General features: G+C 26.9%; 2 protein-coding genes across 3 annotated transcripts in view; one reads left to right on the forward strand and one right to left on the reverse strand.

Moving 5' to 3' along the window:
* The window catches only part of LOC117172990 (glutamine-dependent NAD(+) synthetase), a 141,962-nt gene that overhangs the window by 46,884 nt on the left and 83,448 nt on the right, over positions 1–11,630 (forward strand). The window lies entirely within an intron of this gene.
* Positions 1–11,630, reverse strand: part of LOC117172989 (cytosolic carboxypeptidase 2-like) — a 52,193-nt gene that overhangs the window by 36,500 nt on the left and 4,063 nt on the right. The gene's annotated exons all lie outside the window — the stretch shown is intronic.

The raw sequence follows: 11,630 nt of genomic DNA on the forward strand, positions 1-11,630 counted from the left end.
CTACAAGCTATCTAAGGATGGTACTATAGAACGCTACCTCAAGGTAGGCCTAGTGGCGCCATCTCTTGGTCAGGCCGGAAACTTATCAATCCACCCTCGTATTTCGAAAAAATTTTGTTCCAACTCAGAATTGGTTTGAATTCCACATTTTATCGCTTATAAAAATTTGCCGGAATTTGAAACTTTTATTTTGTAAATTGTAGGATACGTTTAATTGTGATTTGATACGGTGAGTTTTTTTTAAAGAATTATAATTTTGTCTTGGAACATGTAATTTTTCACGTAGAACAGGAGGTTTTGAAAAATAATGTTAATTCATATTCATAAAATTGAATATACAAAAAAATTCCTCAAGTCAGGATTTGTCATATTTTGAAAATTGGTTGTTCCAAATAAGAATTTATTTAAATTAAAATTTTTTGCGTTTATAAAAGTTTTTCAGAATTCGCAAATATCTTTGGAAATTTGTGGATATGGGAGTTAATTCATTTATCAATTATAATAGAAAATTTTGTAAATGAATATGATTCTGACTTGAAACAGGGAATTTTTTACGTAGAAGGCGAATTTTTTGAAAGGAATTTTCATTCTAATATTTAAAAAGTAAATTTACAAAGACTAATAAAAGTTTACCAGAATTTGAAACTTTTCTTTTGCAAATTTTAGAAAATGGCAGTTACTATATTCCTGAATTATAAAAGCAAGTTTGGTAAATAAATATAATTCTGACTTGGAATAGGGAATTTTCGAAAAGAATTTAATTATAATGTTCATACAGGGAATTTTGTAAAGGAATAAAAATTTTATCGTCAAACAGTTTAATTCTGACATAGAACGGGAAATTTTGGAACAGAAATTTAATTTGATAAAAAGGGGATTTACAGATAAAAAAATCGTCAGATTTTAAAAATTCCTTCATTGTTTTCAAATAATTATTATTTTGTCTTGGAACAGATAATTTTAAAAATGAGCCGGAAAGCTTTAGAAAAGAATTTTAATACTGATTCATAAAATTGGAGTTAGAAAAATAATTCCTGTTTCAAGTCAGGTTTTTTCAGATTTTCAAAATTTCTTGTTCTAAATCAGAATTTGTTTGAATTAAAAAAAAAAATTTTTTGGTAAATAAAAATGTGCTCGAATTGTAAATTTCTCTTTTCCTAATTTTAGAAAAGGAGAGTTACAATATTTTTGAATTATAAAAACAAATTTTGTAAATAAATTACTGACTTAGAATAAGGAATTTTTGAAATTAATTTAATTGTGACTTGTTATAGGGAATTTATGAAAAGAATTATAATTTTTTCTTGGAACAGGTAACTTTTGACTTGAAACAAGAAAATTTGGAAAAGAATTTAATTTAGAATTAAAATAGGGACTTTACAAAAGGTTCCTATTCCAAGTTAGAATTTGTCAGGTTTTAAAAATTCCTTGTTGCAAGTCAGAATTTCTTTGAATTAACAATTCTTTTTTTCTGTGAATTAAAAAAAATCCCTGTTCAAATTCAAACTTATAATTCTTTTACAAAATTCTCTGTTCCAAATAATCATGGTTATTCTGATGATCAAAAATTCCCTGTTATAAATCAAAAATCTTTTAAATATTTAAAATGTTTAGAAATCGTTTAAAATCATTCCTTCTAAGTGATTTTCTAAGTGATGATTTCTAAGTGATTTCTGTGATTAAAGTTGGAGTGCAGGTGTTTTTCTATAATGATCTAGTACTAATATTGATGAATAAATAATCGATTAAATAATAATCTTGATGAGAGTCCCATTTTGTCCTTAATGGGAAATCCAAAGTAGACTTTTGGTGGGAACTTAGATCCAAAAAAGGGTGGCCGCGGGACCAGGAAAACCGGGAAATAATCGGATTTTTTTTTAAATCTTAAGAAACCGAGAAATTGCATTGAATTTATATGTTGACGCCGAATTTTACAAAATTTTAAAAGAAATATGTCAAATAAAAAAAATTACTGTAAATATTATAAATTTGATATCATGATCTAATGCAATAATTTAAAATAAGTTGGATTTCAACTTTTTCTAAATACCAAGTTCAATTGTTAACTTTTTTCAATTGTTAAATCTTTGAATTATGAAAACATTCAGTTTACAATGTGTAATTCTCAAATATTTTACCATGAAAATTTTCCATTTTAGGTCTTCGTTTTTAAGGGCCTATTTAAAAATGAATAAAGTTTGAATTTTTTGACAAAAATCGTTTTATGGAAACTTTATAAACTATTTTTAATTTTTAATTAATTTTCAATAAATAGATGCATAATTCAACTCTTATTCAATTTTAAATCCTATTAAAGTGTTGTTTCATTCTAAAATATTCTATTTTTAACGTATTCAATTAGAAAAATTTTAATAAAGAAAAAATAGAATTTAAAAAATACTTTTTAACGTTAGACTGTTTATTTAAAATGAGCAATTTTAAACGAAATGTTCAAAACTAAAAAATTTGAAACTGAATTGTTTCAAACAGAATTGTTTGAAACAGAAAGCCTTGAATCGTTAAAATTTTAGAGCTTAGACGAATTAATTTTAACAGAATATTTGAAAATATTTTAAAACAAACGCAAATTTTAGAGAATAAAAAGCAATGGAATGATTATTAATCTAGGAAAAAATTGAGTCGGTTCAATATATTTTTTAAAAAAATTAATAAATTCAATAAATAATTCAAAAAATTTAAATTTCATACAAAATGTAGATTTTGTTAATTTCAAATAAAAAATTCTATTAAGATTCCTAGGAGAATTAAAATCTATTTTTATTTCAAATTGACTTCGATTTTTTAAAATTTATTTGCATTAATTTTAAGAGAATATTTAAAAAGTTTTCCAACATTGTAAAAAAGTAGTGTGCTCTTGAGACAATTTTTTAATTTTGCTGGATTTATACGCAGATTTGAAAAAATTTCAAAGATGATTTAAATTTCAATGATAAATAATTTTTTAAAGGAAATAATTTTAATTTTATAAATAATTTAAAAAGAATATTTAAAACGATTGAAAGATTTAACAAAATGTTTTAAAAAATAATGTGGAAGATTTTAAAGCAAGTTTTTTAATTTTGCAGGATTAATTAAAAGTATTAGGAAAAATTGGAGGAGATTTGAAAGATATTTAGAAGTTTTGAAATAATTTAAAAACAAATTTCAATTTGAAAAGACAAACGGCCACCCTGAAAAAAATCGGCTTCTACAAATTGAGATCGAAAACGATGATTATTATGATTTCTAGGTTCTAGAAATAAATGAGCTTGCTGAGTTTACTAATTGATTGTGTCTCCAGGTGAATTTTCATTCAGGTCTCGTAGAAGATGGAAAGCATTCATTGATTCTATTCTACAGTTTATAAAACTTTTTCAGCTGACGTTTTCTAGAACTTCTTATTAAATATTTAGTGGCTTTTTAGGGTTTCGTAGCTCCGGACATGGGAAGTAAGGTGAATGGAAGTAGGGGAAATTAGGGGGAATTAGAAGAAATTACAGGACGGTAGGGGAAATGAAGGGGTGGTAAAAGAAGTGAGAGGAAAGGAGGAGAGGTGAAGTAGGGAAAGTGAAGAGAATGGGAGTAGTATAAGTAAGAGGAAACGAAGTTAAAGTAGGGAAAATAAGGAAAGGGGAATGATGGGAAATAAGGTGAAGTTAGGATAGAATTAGGGGGAATGAGGGGAAAAAATTAGAGTGGAAGTTAAAGGAAATTATGAGCGAGGAAGTAGGGGAGTTACGGAAGTGGGAGTACGGGAAGTAGGTGAAAGCAAAGGAATTTGAAGTAGGGAAATTGAGGAGGGTGAAAGGAAAAAATAATTTAGTGAAAATTTGCGGAAGGGAAATAGGGGAAATGAGGGGACGTGTAAGTAGAAGAATTGAATAGAAATAAGGTAAAGACAAGTAGAAGAAATGAGTAGAAATGATAGATGAAAAATTAGCGGATGGGATATTAGGGGTCGGGAAGTAGTGGAAGTGAGGGGATATTTGTAGTGGGTAGGTAGTGGAAGGAATGGAAAATAAGGGGCTTGTGATTAGTGTGAGTGAGAAAAAATGATAGTAGGTTTAGTGAGGGTAAATGAGCGAAGTGGAAGTACGTGAAATGAGGGGAAATTGGTGGAGTGAATGTGAAGAGAAATGAGGAAAGGGCATGTTGAGGTGTAATGGGGAAATTATGAGAGTGGAGGTTGGGGAAGTGATGGGAAATCAGGGGAGGAGAACGGAGGGAAGGAGAAGTAGAAAAGTGTAAAGGAAGAGGGAAGTAGGGAGAAGTGACGAGAGTGTAAGTGAGGGATGTGAGGGGACGTAAAGAAAATGTTTGCAAGTGGGGAAGGATATAAGGGAAGTGAAGGGAAGACTAGCAAGTAGTGCGAATTATTAGGGGAAGGAATTTTATGGCCGGGAAAAGGAAGTAGAAGAATTCGAGTGTTATATAAGACAGTAAGAAGAGGGGAAGTAAGGGAAATTGAGGAGTAGGGGAGTGGTAGTAAGGAAAGTGACAAGAGGGAAGTACAGAAATTGAGGATAATGAGAGGAGGGAAAAGTAGAGGAATTGAGGATATATTTGCAGGAGCTAAGTAGGGGAAATGAGAGGAGAGTAGTTAGAGGAAGTGAAGGTAAATTAGGAACAAGAAGTAGGGGAAATAAAGGAAAAATAGGGTTGGCTAGAGAAGTGTAAGTTAAGGGAAATTATGGAAGAGGAGTAAGGGAAGTCAGGGTTGATGTGGGACAAGATAGTAATGGAAGTAAGGGAAAATGAAGATAGTTTGAGCAAGGTGAAATGAGTAGAGTAAAAGTAGCGGAAATTAGGAAACGGAAAGTGAGGGGAAATGAAAAGAGGAGATGCAGAGGAAGTTAGGGGAAACGATAAATGGGAAAGTAGGGAAGTAAGGAAAAATTAAGATAGGGGAAATTGTGAAAGGGGAAGTAGGAAAATGAGGAGATGGTAGATGGTGGAAGAGAGGAGTGAGTAGGTTAGTGAGGAGAGTAGGTTAGTCAGGGGAATAGATGTAGGTGAATTGAGGAAAGGGGAATTGAGAAAAAATTGAAGAGAGTGGAAGTAACGGGAAACAAGGGTGAATAAGGGAAAGGAAAGATAGTGTAGTGGAAGTAGAAGTATCAGGAGAGGAAGTTAGGGGAGAGAAAGTGAGAGAAATTAGAGAAGGGAAAGTAGAGGTATTGGAGAGAAATTAGTGGAGGGAAAGTAGAGGAGTTGAGGAGAATTGAGATGACGGTAAGCAGCGGAAGTGAAGGGAAATTAGTGGAGTGAAAAGTAGAGAAGTTGAGGGGAATTGAGATTAAGGTAAATAGAGGAAGTGAGGGGAAATTAAGGAGGGTAATTGAGGAAAAGTAGGGCGATAATTGCAAGTGAAGGGCGTATGAGAGGAGGGAGTTTAAAGGACTTAATTAACATCTTAATAGGCTACGAAACCCTTTTTTGTAGGGGCAAGATGCCTACTTTGTCTAATTTTTTATTTTACTATTTTCCACGAGTTGCTTTTTTCAAGATCTTCTTCATTAGCTTCGCAAAAACGTATTTTTGAATATTTAAATAATAATTTTCGGCTTTTAAATTTTCATTTATACGAAGCTATCCACCTCTAGATCAGTGCTGGTTTATTATAAAAATAGTCACCAAGTCTCGGAGTGTGTTCAGACACCTCCTCGCGATACTCCGGAATGCTAATCTTCATGTTCGAGGATTCATTGCTAGATAGGGATAAGGCTGAAAAATATGCTTAGCAATTTTGAATTGTTTATGTTTTTTATCGAAAAATTTAAATTTTGATTTCAGAGACAACTGAAATTAACGGAATTAGAGAATTCGCACTCTCACCTATTTTCCTCTTTTTTCTTTTTTTAAAGAATTCCTCTTTTCCCCTATTTTCAAGAAATCACCTCTTCTTGTATTTTTTCTCTTAAATGTGAACTGAATGATTAGAACCCAATAAGAAATTAAACATATTTTTCGTTAAATGTTGATTTATTTGAAGTGAAAAGTCTACTATTATATTTTTGGTTCAGAATTCGTCTCGTTTGATTATAAATTTTGAAATTTCGCTTTTTTTTGTCGAGAATTAATTTTTTTTACTGATAATTTAATTATTTCATATTTTGCCGAAAATTGATCGTTTTTAATTGAAAAATCAACTGTAAAGTTTTTCGTTTAGAATTCATCTTTATTAGTTTAAAATTCAAATAATTGGTTTAAAGTTGACCAATTTTGTTAAAAATTAATTTTATTGCTTAAAGATTTAACTTATTTTCCATTAATTTTATTAGTTAAAAATTTATTTGTTTGGTGGAAAATTGAACTATTTTGGTGAAAATTCGAAATTTTTTGGTAAAAAATTTAACTTTTCTATTCAATTATTTTATTGAAAATTGTTCCTTTTTATAGACATTTTTGTTTGGTAAAAGTACAACTGTTTGGATAAAGATTAATTGGATGATAGTTATTTGAATAAAGTTAATAATTTGGATAAAGATTTCAGAATCTAACTATTTTGTTGAAAATTCGTCGTTTTTGTTGATTTCAACTATTTTCATTAAAAATTTTTATCTTTTTTTTTAACTCAAAATTTTACTGTTTAATTTTTGGTTCATGATTAATCTGTTTAAATTAAAAATTCTATTATTTGGTTGAAAATTCATCTCTTTTGTAGAAAACTTGTCTTGTTTTTCAACAAATTTTTTTTTATTTGAAAATTTAATTACGAGGTTGAAAGTTGAACTTCTTTGTTAAAAATTCATTTAATTGTTTATAAATTCATCTTTTTGTTTGAAAATTGAACTATTTGTTGAAAATACTTTTTTTTGTTGTTCAAAATTAGGGTTTTTAACTGAAAATTCATCTGTGTGGGTTGAAAAAATGATCTATTCGGTTGTAAATGCAACTGTTAAGGAGATCATTAATTTTTTGTTTTCGAAAACTCATCTTTCAATTTCGAAAATGCAACTCTAGTTGAAAAATCGTCTTTTACTTTGAAAATTTCTTTCTTTTTGTACACAATTTTTCTAATGTAATTTTTTGGTAAAAATTCATCATTTTCGGTTGAATTATTAACGATTCATTGTAAATTCAAAGATTTGGTTTTAAAAGGAACTGTTGGGCTGGAAACGTTTCTTCTTTTAAAAATGTATCTTTCTAGTTAGAAAATTTAACTTTCATGTGGGAAGTTCATCCTTTTCGATAGAAAATTTGTTCTTTTTTATTGCAAATTCATCTCTTTTGGTAAAAAAGTTCTTAGTCAAAAGTTCATCACTCTTAGTTGAAAATTCAATTTTCTTCTCAACAAATAATCTTTTTAGCTTTAAGACTTAACTATTGAGTTAGAAATGTATCCGTTTTTGGTTAAAGTTCTTTACAAATTCAACTATTTTATCTTTTTTTTTTAAATTCAAAAATTTTTTTATTTTATATTAAAATCCTTTTTGGTTGAAATTTCTACTATTATATCATTCGTTGAGGATTCATATTTGTTTGTAGAAAATTGAACTATACTTAGTAAAAAGATTAACCACTTTGTTAAAAAGTCTTCGTTTTATTGAAGATTCATCTTTTTGGTTAAAAATTATCGTTTTTAACTGAAAATTTTACTATTTATTTTTTGGTTGATAAACGATCTTTTTTAGTAGAAAATTCAACTATTTGTTTGAAAATTCGTCTTTTACGGTAGAAGATTAATTTTTATGTTTGAGAGAAAAATTTTTCTTTAAAAATTATTATCTTCTTTTTGTTAATAATTAATTAACAATAATCAATTATTTTTTTAAAAAGTAATTTTTGGTTTGAAGATTCATCATTTCAGTTGAAAATTCATAATGAAATAGTCTGTTGAAAATTGTTGTTTTAAATTAAAAATTAATTTTTTAAACTGAAAATTTAACTATTCCATTTTTTAATGAACATTTATCATTCTTTCGAAGGAACTTCAACTATTTGGTTGAAGATTCATGTACATATATTGTTTAAAATTCATCTCTTTGTCTTTTACATTCACTTAAAAAATGGTTAGTTAGGACAACCATTTACTTAGTTGCGGGTACTAACTAAATAGTTAGTGCAACTAATGGATTTATTGTGTGAGCTAAAAAATAGCTGTATCAGCTAATAAAATAGCAGTGCCGTATTTTACTAACTGAATAGTTGGCTGAACTCACCATTTTTTTCAGTGTTCAACTGTTTGTTTTTAAAAACAACTATTCGGTTGATTTTTTTTTTTTATCAATTCATCTTCATAACTTGAAAATCTAACTATTTTATTAAAAATTCAACTGTTTGGTTTTAAAAACAACTATTTTGCTGAAAACTAATTTGTTTTTGTTCAAATTTTATATTTTCAGGTTTATAATTTTATCTATTATGTTGAAAATTCGCCTTTTCGGATAGAAAATTCGTTCTTTTTTATTGAAAATTCTTTTTCTTTGATATAAAAATATCTGTTCGAAAATCCACAATTCTTATTTGAAAAATCAAGTGCCTTCTGAAAGTTAGTATTTTTTTTTAAATTTAACGATTTGGTTAGAAATGAAATTGTTTGAAAATTTGATCTTTTGTATTGAAAATGCATCGTTTTTTGGTAAAAAAGTATCTTTTTTTGGTTTAATTTTTTTATTTAACAATTTGTTAAAATTTTGTCGCTTTTGGTTGTATATTCAATTATTCAATTTCAAAATCAAAGTTCTTAGTCGAGAATTCTTCATTTTTAATTGAAATTCAACTTTCTTCTAAAAAAATTAGTCTTTTTGACTTGGAGACTCAACTATTTGGTGAAAAATTTATCCGTTTTTGGTTTGATTTAAATTTTTTTATTTAAAAATTCCACCAGTTTTTTAAAAATTCAACCATTTGGTTGATCGTCTTTTTGGATTAGATTTAACTGTTTTTTTTTTTAATTTTAAATCTTTCTTGGTTTCAATATCAACTATTTCATTTTTGGTTGAAAATTTATCTTTTTTCGTTCTCATTTCCTCGGCTAAAAATTTAACTATTCAGTGGAAAATTTCACTTTTCGGTAGAAAACTAATCTTCATGCTTCAAAATTCATTTATTTGCTTGAAAATTCTTTTATCTGGCTAAAATTTCAACTACTTTGTTAAAACTTTATTTCTTGTTGGGAAAAGTATCATTTGAGTTGAAAATTCCTCTCTTTTTGAAAATTTTACTATTTAAAAAAAAATTTATTTTCTAAAAAACTAATTTTTTAAATTTATAATTGAATTTATAATTGAGAATTTATCTTTTGGGATAAAAATGAATTTCTTTGTAGAAAATTCATTTATTTTGTTAAACAGTCAATTTTTTGTTATACGATTAAAAATGTTAGTTGAAAATTCATCTGTTTGGTTGGAAATTGAACTATTTTCTTGAGAAATATTTTTTTGTGGATTTTAAAGAATTTATTCGAGAGAAATGAGGTATTTTGTAGGGTTTCTAAGATATTAATAGATTTGAAGTTATTTTTAAATGTCTGTATTTATTTGATCCTCAGGATCAAATGGCAAAATGATGAAAGGATTTGAATTATTTTTAAGATGTTGTTCAAATTTCTTTTCATTTTAAAGATCTTCAGAAACTTTGAAAAGGTTTTGAAGAATTGAAAATATTTTAAGTCATTTTAAAAGATTACACAGAAATTTGTAATGGATTTAAGTAATTTAATGGGATTTAAAAGAGTTTGAAATATTTAGGGGTATGGTGAAATGTTATATGGCATTTTCAAGAGTTTCAAAAAGTTTCAAGGAATTTGAAAAGGTATAAATGTATTTGAAATATTTCAGAAAATCAAAAAGATTCCTGGAACTTTTTTTACTTATTTCAATAGCTTGAAAAGATTTCAAAGACTTTAAAATATTTTAGGCTTTTTGAGAATATTTTTAAGGGTTTTAATGATTTTAAAGGATTTTAAGAATATTGCATGCAGTTTTTAAGATTTTCTTAGAATTTCGGAAGATATGGAAGAATTTTAGAGTACATAAAAGGTTATAGAGATTTCCAAATATTTTTTGTAATTCATTCAATTCAATTTTACTAAATTTTGTGCATTTTTAAAAAGGTTTTTTTTCATCAAATTATTTTAAATTCTCTTGGATTTTCCAAACTCATTTGAAACTTACTCAGTTCAATAAATTTGTGCATATTTTTGAATTTGTTTGAATTCTCTTAATCTTTTTTTAAATTCTGTTTGATTTTTTATGAATTTCATTAAATTCTCTTGTTGCGCTTAAATTCCTATAAGTTTGTTTACTCAAGTGGTACTGAAATGTATTCATTTTTTCGATTTTACAAAATTTGTCTAATTCATATGAATTCTTCTGAATTTGTCTTGGATTGTTTTGTAATCATTAGTCACTTTTTTATAAGAAATCAGTAGAGTTTGAAAGATTTAAAGAGATTTAAAATTATATTTTGGAATTCAACCTGAATTCTTTTTAATTCTCTTGAAGTTTTTAATTCACTTGAATTTTTCTAAATTTACTCAATTCTACTTAATTAAATAGATTCTTTTGAATTCCTTGAAAAATTTCTAAGCAATTTTCAAAGTTATTTAATTAAATGAAGATTTTTCATATTTGGAAACTGTTTTAAATCCACTTAATTTTTGTTTTAATTTAACTTGAATTTAAAGGAAAATATAAATTAAAAAAAATAATAATGTATTCATCGAATTCTTGTGTTTATCTTAAATCTCTGTAAATTCATTCCATTTCTATGGAAATCAATAGAATTTTTATGATTTAAAAAATGTTTTCAATACATTTGAATTCTTTTCAGTTCAACTTGAATGGTTTTGAAGTCTTGTGAACTTTTCCTGATTTTTTTACCATTTGAGCGACAAAGAAGTACAACTAAAGCGAGAATCAAATATTTTTAATTCAAGAAACTCAAAGTCTTAATGGAATGTAAAATTTGAAATAAAGATTGTTGTAAATTTGCGTGAGAATGTACAAAACTCAAACCAAGTTTGTGAAAGAGGAGAACACGTGAAGATTGATCGATAGCATCAGGTCGTTGAGTACAATGCCCGAGCTCTACTTTTGCTGATTATTCGTGAAATAATAATTCAACCAGATAATGAAACTCCTTCTTTTAAATAAAAAATTATTTTAAATACTTTGAAAAGTAATTATCTAATCTAAATTAAGATCTGTATGAAATTGTAGGTATTTTATGAGGTCAAACTATTTTTTACTCTTCAAGAACAGTAGACAAATTCAAAAGGAATTTAAAAAGCCTTTATTGAGATTAAAGACCTCACACATCTTCCCTTAATCTCTTATTTTTCCCCCTTTTTTTAAAAAGAAGTCGTCTTTTTCTCCTATTTGTAAGAAACTTCCACATTTATGTTTAATCATTAATCTATTAATTATTTTTGGTTGAAAAGTATAGTATTATATTTTTGGTTGAAAAGTGCAGTATTATATTTTTTGTTACAAAGTCTACTAATATATTTTTCTGTTGAAAAGTACAGCATTATATTTTTCTGTTGAAAAGTAAAGTATTCGATTTTTCTGTTGAAAAGTACAGCATTATATTTTTCTGTTGAAAAGTGAAGTATTAAATTTTTGGTTGAAGAGTATAGTATTATATTTTATCGTTGAAAAGTATAGTATTATATTTTTCTGTTG

This window comes from Belonocnema kinseyi, chromosome 5, assembly GCF_010883055.1.
Source record: "Belonocnema kinseyi isolate 2016_QV_RU_SX_M_011 chromosome 5, B_treatae_v1, whole genome shotgun sequence".
In the NCBI taxonomy this organism is placed as follows: Eukaryota; Metazoa; Arthropoda; class Insecta; order Hymenoptera; family Cynipidae; genus Belonocnema; species Belonocnema kinseyi.